The sequence below is a fragment of the Merops nubicus genome, unplaced genomic scaffold, assembly GCF_000691845.1.
Source record: "Merops nubicus isolate BGI_N331 unplaced genomic scaffold, ASM69184v1 scaffold18605, whole genome shotgun sequence".
In the NCBI taxonomy this organism is placed as follows: Eukaryota; Metazoa; Chordata; class Aves; order Coraciiformes; family Meropidae; genus Merops; species Merops nubicus.
The window spans coordinates 22,805-35,399 of NW_008607954.1; positions in this window are offsets into that span (position 1 = coordinate 22,805).

Below are 12,595 nucleotides of genomic sequence, written 5' to 3' on the forward strand. Positions count from 1 at the left end.
TAATATGTAACATAAAACAAAAATAAAACGCCCTCTCGGTATTTTTGTGTTGAGTAAATTTTAGGAAGTGCTTTAGAGTATTGAAATATAGAAGGCTATGAAAAGTCAGTGAGGAACAGAGACAGAGTTTAACTTTTTTTCTAAAATAAACAGGCTAGAAGTTCCATTTATACTGCGTTTCCATGTCCATTCTTCTTATCCACAGGTGACTTTCAATGGATACTCAGGCTTTCTTTGCTCTTGCTGTTATGTGGACAATTAGATCCATGCAGACATGCTTTGTAAGATCACTGGATGGGTGACTCCTGCCTTTTTTCTTTATTGAGATTGTTTTTCCTGATTTTACTAATAGAATGCAAATTGTATTTGTGCCCTTATTTTGATGGTGGAATATACTTTAACAAAAAAATGACTTGGCACAGATTAAGTGCTTTCTTGGCACAAATACAGAATGAGCATCATTGCTCAGGAATGGGGAACCTGAGAACAACCTATGTAGGTCAGTGTAAATGAGTGCCAGTAAAACCATTTTACTGTAATGTGCTTGAGGATTTTGTTTATGCCACACATTTTAGAGAAGTTATTATGGACAATGCTGGGAACATATAAAACAGCAATGGCACTGTTTAATATCTTCTTTTAAATGCAGCATTTTCATTAAAAAACAGGTAATCTGAAAAAAGAAGAAAATCTGCCTTAAAAATTCAGTGTACAACACATGAAAGATGCTATCAATAGTGGTATCTGGTATATATCTAAAAGACGTTAGGACAGACTTGCAAGATTTATCTTAAATGATACTGGGACCACAAGTACAGCTATATTTCATGGGAAGGCTCTATCTGTATATGTAAACAAAGCAGGTATTTCTCTGACTGCAAGAAATCAGAATTTAGGGATCAGAAATACACAATAGTTTCACAGCTGATTATTGGTGTTCAGGAAACAGTTCAATGACATTTTTCCTTTTTAAAAGCTCTGTTTTCTTTGTTTTGCTTTTTTAAAATTTGCTTTCCTTTTAAAAGGACACTCTTGTTTGCAAGATGCTCAAAACCTTGTAAGTCTAGGAGAGATGGATTAGCAAGTGGCATATGGGTGAATCACTGACAATAGCTTCATTTCTCTACATTCAGATTTCCTTACCCTTGAGGATCCTTTTCTTCTGAAAAGGCTGAAAAAGGGGGTATCTATCTCCCTTCACATTAATCTATGGAGGTACAGCAGAATCTCAGAGAAATGATGGGGTATTGTTTATTACTATAAATAACTCTTCATTTCTAGTTGCTAATTTTGATTAAATAGCTAAAATTACTTATATTGACCCCACTTACATATTTTGATCTATATAGATGTCAAAATGACAAAAAAAGTTTTTCAGAGTTGGTATGACACAACGGCTGATACCTTAATCATAGCCTTAAATGACAGACACAGAAGTAAGCTGTACATCTGCTTGTTGCTGGCTTACAAGAAATGCTAGCTGGCTAAACAGTGTAGTTGCCACCTGTTTATTTTTATCGCTCCCCTGTCTCTTCAGGTTTCTCTATAATGATTCCACTTTCAGAGTAATTTAAAAAAGGGTCAAACCTTCTGAAGGAACATTATTGTGCAATGTAGAACTGGTTACCTTGAGAATGGGGTCTACATTTAAATTTATTACTAAAATACTGTGCAGCTTTTGAAACTATTGAGCTTCTGTTTTTATGTGATATGTTAATCTGCCCTAGGGGGTTGCAGGACTGTACATTCAGAGCACTAGCTTCAAAAGCCATCAGACTTCTAATTGTTTGATGTTTGTCACAATACCACATAGGAGAATGACACAAGGGAAGCATGGAAAGGATTTTAGGATGCCTTCCATTAACATGTTGGCTTAGAATGTGTTTTACTGCTGTATAACTCAGAAGTTTTCAAGATTGCTTGTTCTGCTCATGTCTTACTAGCTACGGTTTCAATGAGACTCTACAACTATTTTACACCTCATCTCATTAGTTATAAAAGGTTTTAGAATATCAGACTTGCCCTTCAAGAATACTAAGAGCCTAATATTAACTCCTGTGTCAGTGCAGCTTTTGAGTCCAGAGAATTGAGAGACAAAGACTGCTTTAAGCACAGAAAGTAGTTATTGTCAGGTAAAGAGCACATTGAGGCATGGGGCCAAATACATTTCTACTGCTACCTGCAAGGAAAGGTGTTATTTTAAAACAGCTCTTAGGGACTGAAGCCAGGTTAGCAGAGGACATGATGCTGAACGAACCGTATTCCTACTTGAATAAAATAACATGGCAGCAGCCAAATCTGAACATGCTTTTTTTTTTTCCTCTTAGACCACAAACCCAAATTGTCAGAAGAAATGGAAACTTTAGACTCGTCTTGCATATAGCAAACATGAGAAAAAAAAAAAAAGAGTCACTCCATATTACCCAATATTCCTAGGAGGAAGGCTTAATATTTAAAATAAGAAAGAAAATTCCTGGATTTGCCTTGCTATTTATTTGCTTGTGAGAAGTTTCATAATTTTATTTCTCCCTGCAGTGACTGCTCATTCTAGAATAAATGACTGAACAGTGCTTTACTGCTGACACAGATCACAGTTTGTTGCTAATGGAATGTTAAATGCTTTTTAAGTAACTCTGAATAAACCTGCTGATCCATAGAAGATTCATCTAAAAAGGAATCCAATTCATCCACTAGCTTTTCTGCTTCCACTGACATGAAACATATTCTTCTGCAGTTTATTGCAGTTATTGTAATACTGATCGAGTCAAATTTCCTATGCTAAGTTATTTTAAATTTTGAGACCATGGGATGATGACAATGTGCTGAAGTCACAGCAGGATATAGATGCCAAGGTCACTGCACAGAAGTCCGTCCAAAATGCACTGCTTGGTGTCTGGAGAAATAAAGGGAAAGACATGGGGCAAAGAGAATCTTTGAGTTTTTTTTTTTCTCTTTATTCCAAGATTTACGTCTTTTCTGCAAAGTATCCTATTTTTCATGGTATGAAAAAGAAAATTCTGTCAGTGGAAGAGCTGGTAACTCGTTGCTTATCTTACTGCATGAGTACAGAGCACATGCCACCAGATCAGTGCGGCAAAAGTCTAGGTGACAAAAAAAAAAAAAAAATCAGATGTTTAGAGAAGGGTAAGGCAACAAAGTAAAATTCTGCCACTTATTAAATGAATAATGTTGATGTTTAACACATGAGATCCAATTTACCAATTTGTACAAAAATCAAAGGCTCAGTTTTTCCATTAATAATAATGTGCTTGCAGGTTGCCTTTGCTGTAGCCTACAGGCTTGAAACTGTGCATATAAGGTGTGAAGGGCAGCTGTGTCCTGACCCCAGATCGCCTCAGTTCTGGTTACTTTATATAATATTGAAGTGCAAAATGTACATTGCAAATCAATGAAAACCTGCAATTGATGTTCTCAGAAGAAAACAAAGGAAAACTTCCTCCACCTACAAACTTCTCTAAGAACAGCATCTGACAAGACAGGTTTTTGTTTTAAAGAAACTGGTCTATGAAAAGCAAATTCCTGATGGCCTGTTAACAAACCCGTGTTTGAATATGTGGTAAACACACGGACAGCACCAACTCAGCAATCTCACATTGCTCCTGGCATAAACTGTTGCAATCAAATGTAAAACTTTTGATTTTAAAATGCTTTTCTGACCCGTGCACCTACCTAGCTAGCATAAAATGGTGCTTACATTCTTTTTATTATTCTTTTATTTGTGCCCTAATATTTGATATCTTAAATAAAAAAAAATAAATTTTTCATATGGTTTGTTTATTTAAATCCCCCCCAAAAAACGTTGCTCAGGTCTGAGTCTTACTGTGTTCAGCTACCAGTTATACATCATTGTGAAACAGTTCTTGGTGAACCTGAATCTAAATTACATAGAAGAGATACGGTGAAGGGGAGACAGAGACAAGCAATATCACAGCTACAAAATTAAATCTTCATGGTAAAACAATCATATTGTATAGAAATTATTTCTAAGGAAATCTCTTTTCTCTTAGAGAACAGTGTCTAAACACAGTGGCTGTGATCATTGTTCTGTCAGGGATGAACTGCTAGACGATGTGGTGTTTACTGAGACAAAAACAGGCAGCAAAAACACTAGATTAGCTCACTAAAAATATTATTAGTTGGGGGTGACACATCTGTAAGAGCTATTTGGTCATTTGCCAGGTCACAGAAGTCAAACTCCTCGAGTTCACTGGCAGAAGGTTTCTGAAATTACAATATCCATCCGTGCTCCTGCCTTGGACCGTAGAGGACAAAAGGGTGCAGTGAAGCTGCCTGGAGGTTCCCCCCTGCCCCACCCCTTGCTTCTGTCTTGTGCTGTGGTGCTACAGCTGCATAATATTGCCACCAAGGGTCCCATGGCTTTAAATATAAGCAATCCACAGTCTGATATAGTCCTTCTCTAACTTTCAAAGCATGCTGAAAATTATCTTTGCACCCCTTCCCCAGGCTTGCATTAGCAGGCATAAATTACAAAGAGGAAATCTGCGTTTAGCTTACTGATGAAAGGTGATAGTGAATTGTGATGTTGCTCCTGGGAGATTTTACCTATCATCTAGGATGATGGCTGGCTGTTGTTCTATCACTTCTCAAAACGTGAAAAAAGAAATAACTTGATTACAAACAGAGTTTTAATGACAGAATTTACTAGGTAGATTATAAGTGTCTGAATTAATGAATTAAAAGTAGCACAAAGAAGGAAGAGGGCTCACTGGAGTCATTATCTGGGAAGAGGAAACTTGTAAGAGAGGAATAGTTCCACCTTAAAGAAAGTAGGACAAGACAGGTGGCATAGAAAACTGACAAGGTTATGGAGGATTATTTAAACTAGAAACAGGAGGAAAAAGTCAGCAGGTGTTAAGGAACACTTGGGCCAGTCACAGACATCTGCCAGGACTGTCAACACTATGACAGTATCTCTGTCGCAATGTAAAAAGTAAGAAAAATTATGATAAAACTGGGGGAACAAACACTGCGGATCCCAGAGGTGCATCATGGAAAAATCAGTCAAAAAAATTGTCTGAAAATAAAAATAAATAAATACCAAACATAGTTCAAAATTCTTATAAGAATAAGTAAAATAAAAACCGTATTGCCAAGGAACAGTGCCCTGAGAGAAGGGCTGTTGTAATTCTGCCTGTAAAGAAAAGGTGGTACTAGCTCAAAAGAAACAACATTGCATTCATAATGCTAAAGAGGAGCAATTAAATAAATACTCCCCCTCCTTCTTAAATCAAACAAACGTATATCTGATACATATAGATACAGTAATGCCACTTTGATGGAGAGAAGACAGTCAGATGCTTAAGAACTCTATTCCCCAACAAAATTTCATTGCATTTGGTTCATATGGAGGAAGTATAGAAGGCTATTAAGGCCCATGTCAGAATATATTTAGCAAGGCTGTAACTTGACACACTATATAACTGTGCCTAGGAAAAGTAGTTCAAAAACATTCAAGACTATTATTTTTAACAAAGTATGAAGGTAACATAGAGAAATAACTGGTGTTGAAATTGTGAGCAAATAATGATGACCATTTAAATAAATTAAAAATTAGAAATCTGCACTCTGCAATGTTCAATGAAACCTGAATAAGCAGCAGAGCTGTCTTCCTAGGTGCCAGTCACAGTTACCGACACAAATAATCACCTTCTATCCCTCACAGTTCTCCTTTACACAACTATTAGAGGTATCTAATTATTAGCATGTAAATGCACTGACTCTGAAATATTGCTTTGCTTATTTCCCCAGGCAAAAGCATCTCTTTGGGGAGGAAGAATGTGGGTGTACAGGAGGAACTAGGAAGTTAACCAGTAGTTTTTATCCTCACCCAAAACTAATACATACTCAGACAGACTGCAGCTGCAGTCCAAAAAAAAAAAAAAAACACCGCCAAAACATCTGGCATTGATTACATGTTCTTCCAGCAACTAATTAATGTTCCTAGTGGTGATGAACATCAGCTGTGGATGCCAGACAGGTCAGCGTGCCTTGAGTCATCTTGTAGCACCTTCTGCTTGAGGGTGTGCAGATCACAGGTACATTTTCACACGAAAAGAAAAGAAACAAACACCACCATGGGCTTTTTCAGAATTCAGTACCCCAGATCTCCATAGGATTTGATGAGTGATTCATTGCTCAATGTCACATAAAAATAAATACTACCATATCCTCATATAATTCAATTGTAAAATAAAATGTTCTGAATATCAGGTAGAAAATTGTAAACACTAAGACGGATAGGGGCACCCTTTGTAACTTTGCCTCAACTTACTCTCATCTACCAATAAGTGCTTAATAGTTTCACCTGTTTTCTCCAAAGTAATGACCTAACACAACGTTTATTATCTATTCTTATTAGGTCAAACAAGATATCAAAGAACTGCCTCAACTTACCAGAAAAGCGATAACTAGATTTTGTTTGTCAGTGGAACACCGTTGGTGACACAGCCTATTCTGTTTTAAGAATGGTCCTGTGCTACACCAGCAAGTGATTTTTGCTCCTGGGAACAGTCCTAGGTCAAAAGTAGGGCCATGCTGTTCGGTTCTGCTGGCAAATTTTGTACATTTTGAAGTGTCTAAAATAGAATTGCTGAGCTAGAATATTAACCAGCAAACTGAAACCAACAAAAAGAAATGAGGTCTGAGTAGGAAGACGTAACAGGTCTCTGCCCGCTTTCACCCTCTTGGAGTCATGACAATCCCTGAATACTTTAGATTTCAAAAGAACTGTAATTTTAAATTAAGAAAAAATAAAACCAAAAATAGACTTCTAAAGAGTTTGAGGAACAAGGTGTAAGAGCACTGAAAACAGGGAGGCAGAAGAGAGTGTTGTGTGTGTGTGGTTCCTACACTACAATGACACACTACAGGCTGCTATCAAGTAATTTGCCACGGGTATGACCTTTGCTGCAGCTGCTGATCTCAAATAATGGGCCAGCACCTGACAGCAAATGGGAAAATTATCCTCCATTTATGAGGTAACCATAAAAATAACTTATATACAATGTTATTGTTACTCTGTGCAAAAGGTTGTTCAAGCTAAAAGCACTCCTGGCTGAGAAGAGCCCATTTAAATCATGGAGATTCATAGAATCAATCATTTAAGCTGGAAAAGGCCTTTAAGATCCAGTCCATGCATAAACCTAACACTGCCAAGCCCACCACTGAAACATGTCCTTAAATGCATGCCTACAAGACTTTTAGATACCTCTAGAGATGTTTACTCAACCAGTTCCCAGGGGCAGCCTGTTCTAATGCTTGATAACTCTTTCAGTGGATAAATTTTTCTTAATATCACAGAATCATAGAGTGGTTTGGGTTAGAAGGGAGCTTGAAGATCATCTAGTTCCAAACCCCCATGCCATGGGCAGGGACATGTCCCACTAGACCAAATTGCTCAAAGCCCCATCCAACCTGAACACTTCCAATGATGGAACATCCACAACTTCCCTCATCCCTCTGTTCCAGTGTCTGACCATTCTCAGTGAAGAACTTCTTCCTAATTTCTAATCTAAATCTATCCATTTCCAGTTTGAAGCCTTTACTCCTCATCCTATCACTACAAGCCCTTGTAAGAAGTCCATCCCTAGCCTTATTATAGGCCTTTTTCAGATGCTGGAAGGCTGCAATGAGGTCTCTCCAGAGTCTTCTCTTCTCCAGGCTGAACAACCTCAATTCTCACAGCCTGTCCTCATAGGAAAGCCCAGCCCTCTGGTCATCTTCATGGCTCTCTGCTGGACCCACTCAGGTCCATGTCCGTCTTGTGTTGTGGGCTTCAGAGTTGGATGCAGTACTCTAGGTGGGGTCTCACAGGAGTGTAGAGGGTGAGAATCACCTCCCTTAACCTGTTGGCCATGCTTCTTTTGATGCAGCAGAGGAAACTGTTGGCTTTGTGAGCTACACTCACACATCGTTGGCTCATATTGAGCTTTTTGTCAACCAGCACCCACAAACCTTCCTCCTCAGGACTACTCTCAATCCATACTCTGCCCAGCCTGTCTTTGTGCTGATTCAGATGCAGGACCTTGCACTCGGCCTTGTTGAACTTCATGAGGTTGATATGGGCCCAGCTCTTAAGCCTGCCAAGGTCCTTCTAGATAGCATCATTTCCTTCCAGTGTGCCTACAGCACTACACAGCTTGGTGTCATCCTCAAACTTGCTGAGGGTGCGTTCAATTCCACCAGTCCCAGTACCCATCCCTGAGGAACAGCACTCAACATTGGTCTCCACTTGGGCATTGAGCTGTTGACTACAGCTCTTTGAGTATGGACTTCCAGCCAATTCCTTATCCACCTAGTGGTCTATCTATCAAATCCATGTTTTTCCCATTTAGAGACGAGGATGTTGTGTGGGACAGTATTAAATTCTTAGCACAAATCCAGGTAGATGATGTCACTTGCTCTTCCCTTACCACTGATTCTGCAATTCCATTGTAAAAGGCCACCAAATATGTCAGGCACAATTTGCCCTTGGCGAAGCCAGGTTGTTTGCCACCAATCACCTCCTCATTTTCCATGTGCCTTAGCAGAGCCTTCAGGAGGATCTGATCCATGAGCTTGCCAGGAATAGTGATGAGACTGACTGCCCTGTAGATGCCCAGGTCTTCCTTTTTTCCCTTTTTGAAAATGTGGGTTATGTTTCCCTCTTTCCACTCAGTGGGAACTTCCCCAGACTTTTCAAATATGTTGGAAAGCAACTTAGCAACATCATACACCGGTTCCCTCAGGACCCACGGATGAAGTTGGGTTCTGTAAAGAGAATGCAGTTAATGACAAAGTCTGAGTCACCAAGCACACACTGCAGCTGTATGCCTGGAAGCCCTAGACCCAGCACTGGTGAGTTGCTACTCGTTTCCCACCCAGGTCTGTCCAGCCCCTGGGTGAAAACCAGTCAGGAGGGTCTTTCTTGCCTGGTTGTTGACATCATTCATATGCCAGCCCTCATTCAGGGCTGGGGGGTTTAACCCCAGCACTTCAGTCACCCACCACTTCCCTGCCACAGCAACTGAAATAGTCAGTTCTAAATGGGGGGTATAGCACGATATGTGTTGAACCCACTGCAGCACTGTTTGTGCCATAGGGTTGGGTGTCACGGATTTTTCTGTAAACGCTTTTGCTTATTCAGTAATGACTGCAGTATGCAAGTGTCTCTGATGAATGGCCTGCTCAGCATGCTGGTGGGCAGAGGACTAAGTTTTGTCTGTTTTTTGTTTATCCTTTCATGAATGCCATTGCTAGTAGAGGGTCTTTGCAGTGAGAGTCTCAAGCTGTTCATTTATGCAGTAAGAATAACATAAATATTTTGAAGTGTGGCTCAAGGCAGGTTTCAGCAGAGAAAGTAGTCAGGCTCAGCAGACAAACCATGGTATGACCAACCAGGGTGTCATCTGTGATTGACTCCAGTTGTGTTTGCTGTGAACTGGGGTGTTTGAAACAGTGACCTTAATTGTGCCACAGACATTCTTGGATAAAGTGTGCTATAAAAATGCCAGAAGCACCTATTCTGTATTTTTAATGATATTCTGTCTGTAACTTTTCACTTTCACCTTCTGCCTCTGAACTGCCTGAGGTGGAAAAGTCAGCCTGCATGTCTTCAGAGAAAAAAAAAAAAGTACAACTGTGCTAAAGTTTGTAATTTAAGAGCAGGATGCAAGGCTGGAGTAGGCAGGTCACTTCCTAAGCCTGCTGCCCTGAACATGCATGCTGGGTTGTGGCTCAGCAATGTCCCTGCTTGCTAATTCACCATGCTGCAGTTTGTCTCATGCTGGCTCAGTGTCATCTTCTCACAACCCCCAGCCCCCACCACACCACCCCTGAGCAATTCCAGCCTGGCACCAGCACAGTTACATCTAATTTCTGCAGCCTACCCTGGCACTGAATGCTGTGTCCATAAGGGAATGCGAGTACCTGCCCACAGTGCAACATCCAGAAATTTGAGCTGGGCATTGAAATCCCCTATGGACTGCAGGAGGAGAGAGATGGCTCTCAGAAGTGAGGTCATAGCCCCATGGACAGGGATGGGTCTGATAGTGTGTATTTTGCTACACACCAGCAAAGAAAGCTATCCCAGCACTGCCATACGTCCTGCACAAGTGCTGAGGCTCAGGTATGAAGCATTGCACCTCAGCCCGCAGGCAGGGCATGTGTAGCTGTGTGCACAGAGCTCTGCTCCTGGCTTGTCACAGCTCTCCTGGTACCACAAGCTCTGGTGTTAACTCTGCTCTGCCCGTAACTTCTGGCAGCCGGGAGGTGGGTATCAGCTTAGCATGGTCTACTCCTTCCACGGGAACACACTCATCCTACTCCTTTCGGAAATGAATGAATTTCTGCTCCTTTAAAATCCAGTAGTAAAGCCTGGCAGCAGGGCCCTGCTGGGCTGCGAAAATGAACAGCTATTTAGATTGTATCTGTAGTAGCAAAATCCATCTTAACCAAAACAGGATCTGAAGCACTATGGTCAAGTAAGAGGGTAGTGTGGTGGCATGGCCTCTTAACATTCCTTTAGAAGCCATGCAACACAGAGCAAGGGAATACATTTTACTAGTCCAGAGATTAAAGAAGTTTTCACTCCTCCCCCTTGTGATTTTTTTTATGGCTATTTAAGAGCTGGGCCAATTGCCCATCTGTTTGGTTGGGCCTACCTTTGCTATTTAGGGATTCATCTCAGAGGTGGGGAAACTTGCCTTAGGCTGGCTGTCAAAGTGAGGTACACAAATCTCTTCCCTTCTGGTCTCTGCTTGGCTCACTTTGTGGGTCAAATGATTTACTGCCTCCTGGATGGCTGCATTTGGTAGGGTGACATCTTGCAGCAAAGAGCACTCAGTAGCCGTTACCCCAAAACATCAAGCTCTGAAACCTGAAAACTTCCCAGCACTGAGTGGAAAGCTCACTATATTTGTGTGCTCTGGCTGTCTCATGGGCTGTGTACCTAAACTAGAGAGATTTAAGTGCTAAGTATTTCAGTGATTGAAAATAAACCACCATTTTATTAATTTGTTGCAATAATGTCAAAAAAAAAGAGTTCTTCATGAATCTTACTTGTCCTTATGGAGGAGCCATACAGTGAAACCTGAGCTATTTCTGTTCTTTTTTAACTATAAGTAGTACCAAATGAAGAGCTAAGATGACATTCTGAGACTTAAGAGTTGACTCCCTGTGGCTTCCCTGGAAAGGAGATGTTCCCAGACACCCAATTATCTGGATGACACTCATGTCCTGTATGAATACGCTCATCAGTGATGCAGTAGTATTGATGACCCTAGTGGATTCTTAACTGTATCATGACCTCTTCCATCAATGGTCCATATGAAGTAGCTACTCTTCTGTTTAAATCTGTGTGGCCGTCATGGCTTAAACTGGTAGTCTAGGAGCTGTGGATGTATTTCAATTCTCAAGATTTGGACTTCTTTCTCTTGAACTTTGAAAACCACAGGCTCCGTGATCCTTCTTCAACCTTGCATAAAGACTCATGCAAAGACATCCCAAAAAGACCAGGGCCTCAACTGGTGTTAAATTCCTAGTGCAGGGTGCTCCACCTGCCACTGAAATAGAGCTGCACGGTGCAAAGCCGTGACAAGGACTTGGTGTCTGCTTCCTATCACAAATGTCCACAGGAATTCAATCACAGGAAAAAAAAAAAAAAAAAAAAAATTTCTTGTCTATAGGGCTATAATATATTGGCTATTAATCATTCTGGCCATTGGTTACACGCTGAATCCTCCAGAGCCTAATTGCAGCCTGCTGCTGTCAAGCCACTGTTTGGAGGAAAGAACAAGAATGAGCCCGGGCTTCACAGGACTCTATAAATCTGTAGGCAATAAACAAGTCTAAGGCCTTAAGTCAGACATGCTGACAAGTCAGAAGAACTATGTCATTTTTATCACCTTCTCTACAAGTCTGTCTTGACACCCAAAGGGATCCTTACAGCAGTTCTTCCTCTGCTTCAGTTGCAGTTGCCACTTAACAGTGATTGAAGTGGAAGAGCCACCAGTTCCAGCCTCATTCATCTCTTCCACACCCAGGCAGTTAACTGAAATACAGGCATTTGTATATTTTTCTGATAAGAGGAGAAGTTGATGATGAAGAGGGCTGTCTGTGACATGAAATCCAATTTCTCTGAAGATAACAGGAGACAGGATTCCAGATCCTCATGCCCTGCTTCAGCCAGGACTCCCATCCCCAAGGACTCACTCCATATTGCACTGCCAATGAAACTCTAGTATCTGATTTTGCCATGTCTTGCTTTCCACTCCTCAAGTTGCACCAGGGAAGGAAGCCTGGGGAAGATATGGGCTCTCTTCAGAAGAGAACAGGCTGAAGTACTCAGCGACTTTTTTGCCTCAGGCTTCACCAACAAGGGTTCTAGCTATACCACCCAAGTTGCAGAAGGCAAGGGCACAGACTGGGAGAAAGAAGATCTGCCCACTGTAAGTGAAGATCAGGTCTGAGACCATCTAAAGAAGCTAAAGGTGCACTAATCCATGGAACCTGTTACGTGAAAGGGAAGGGGGGGGTATGTGGGGGGTAGGGAGAGACAAATTTGGTAAGAGACAAA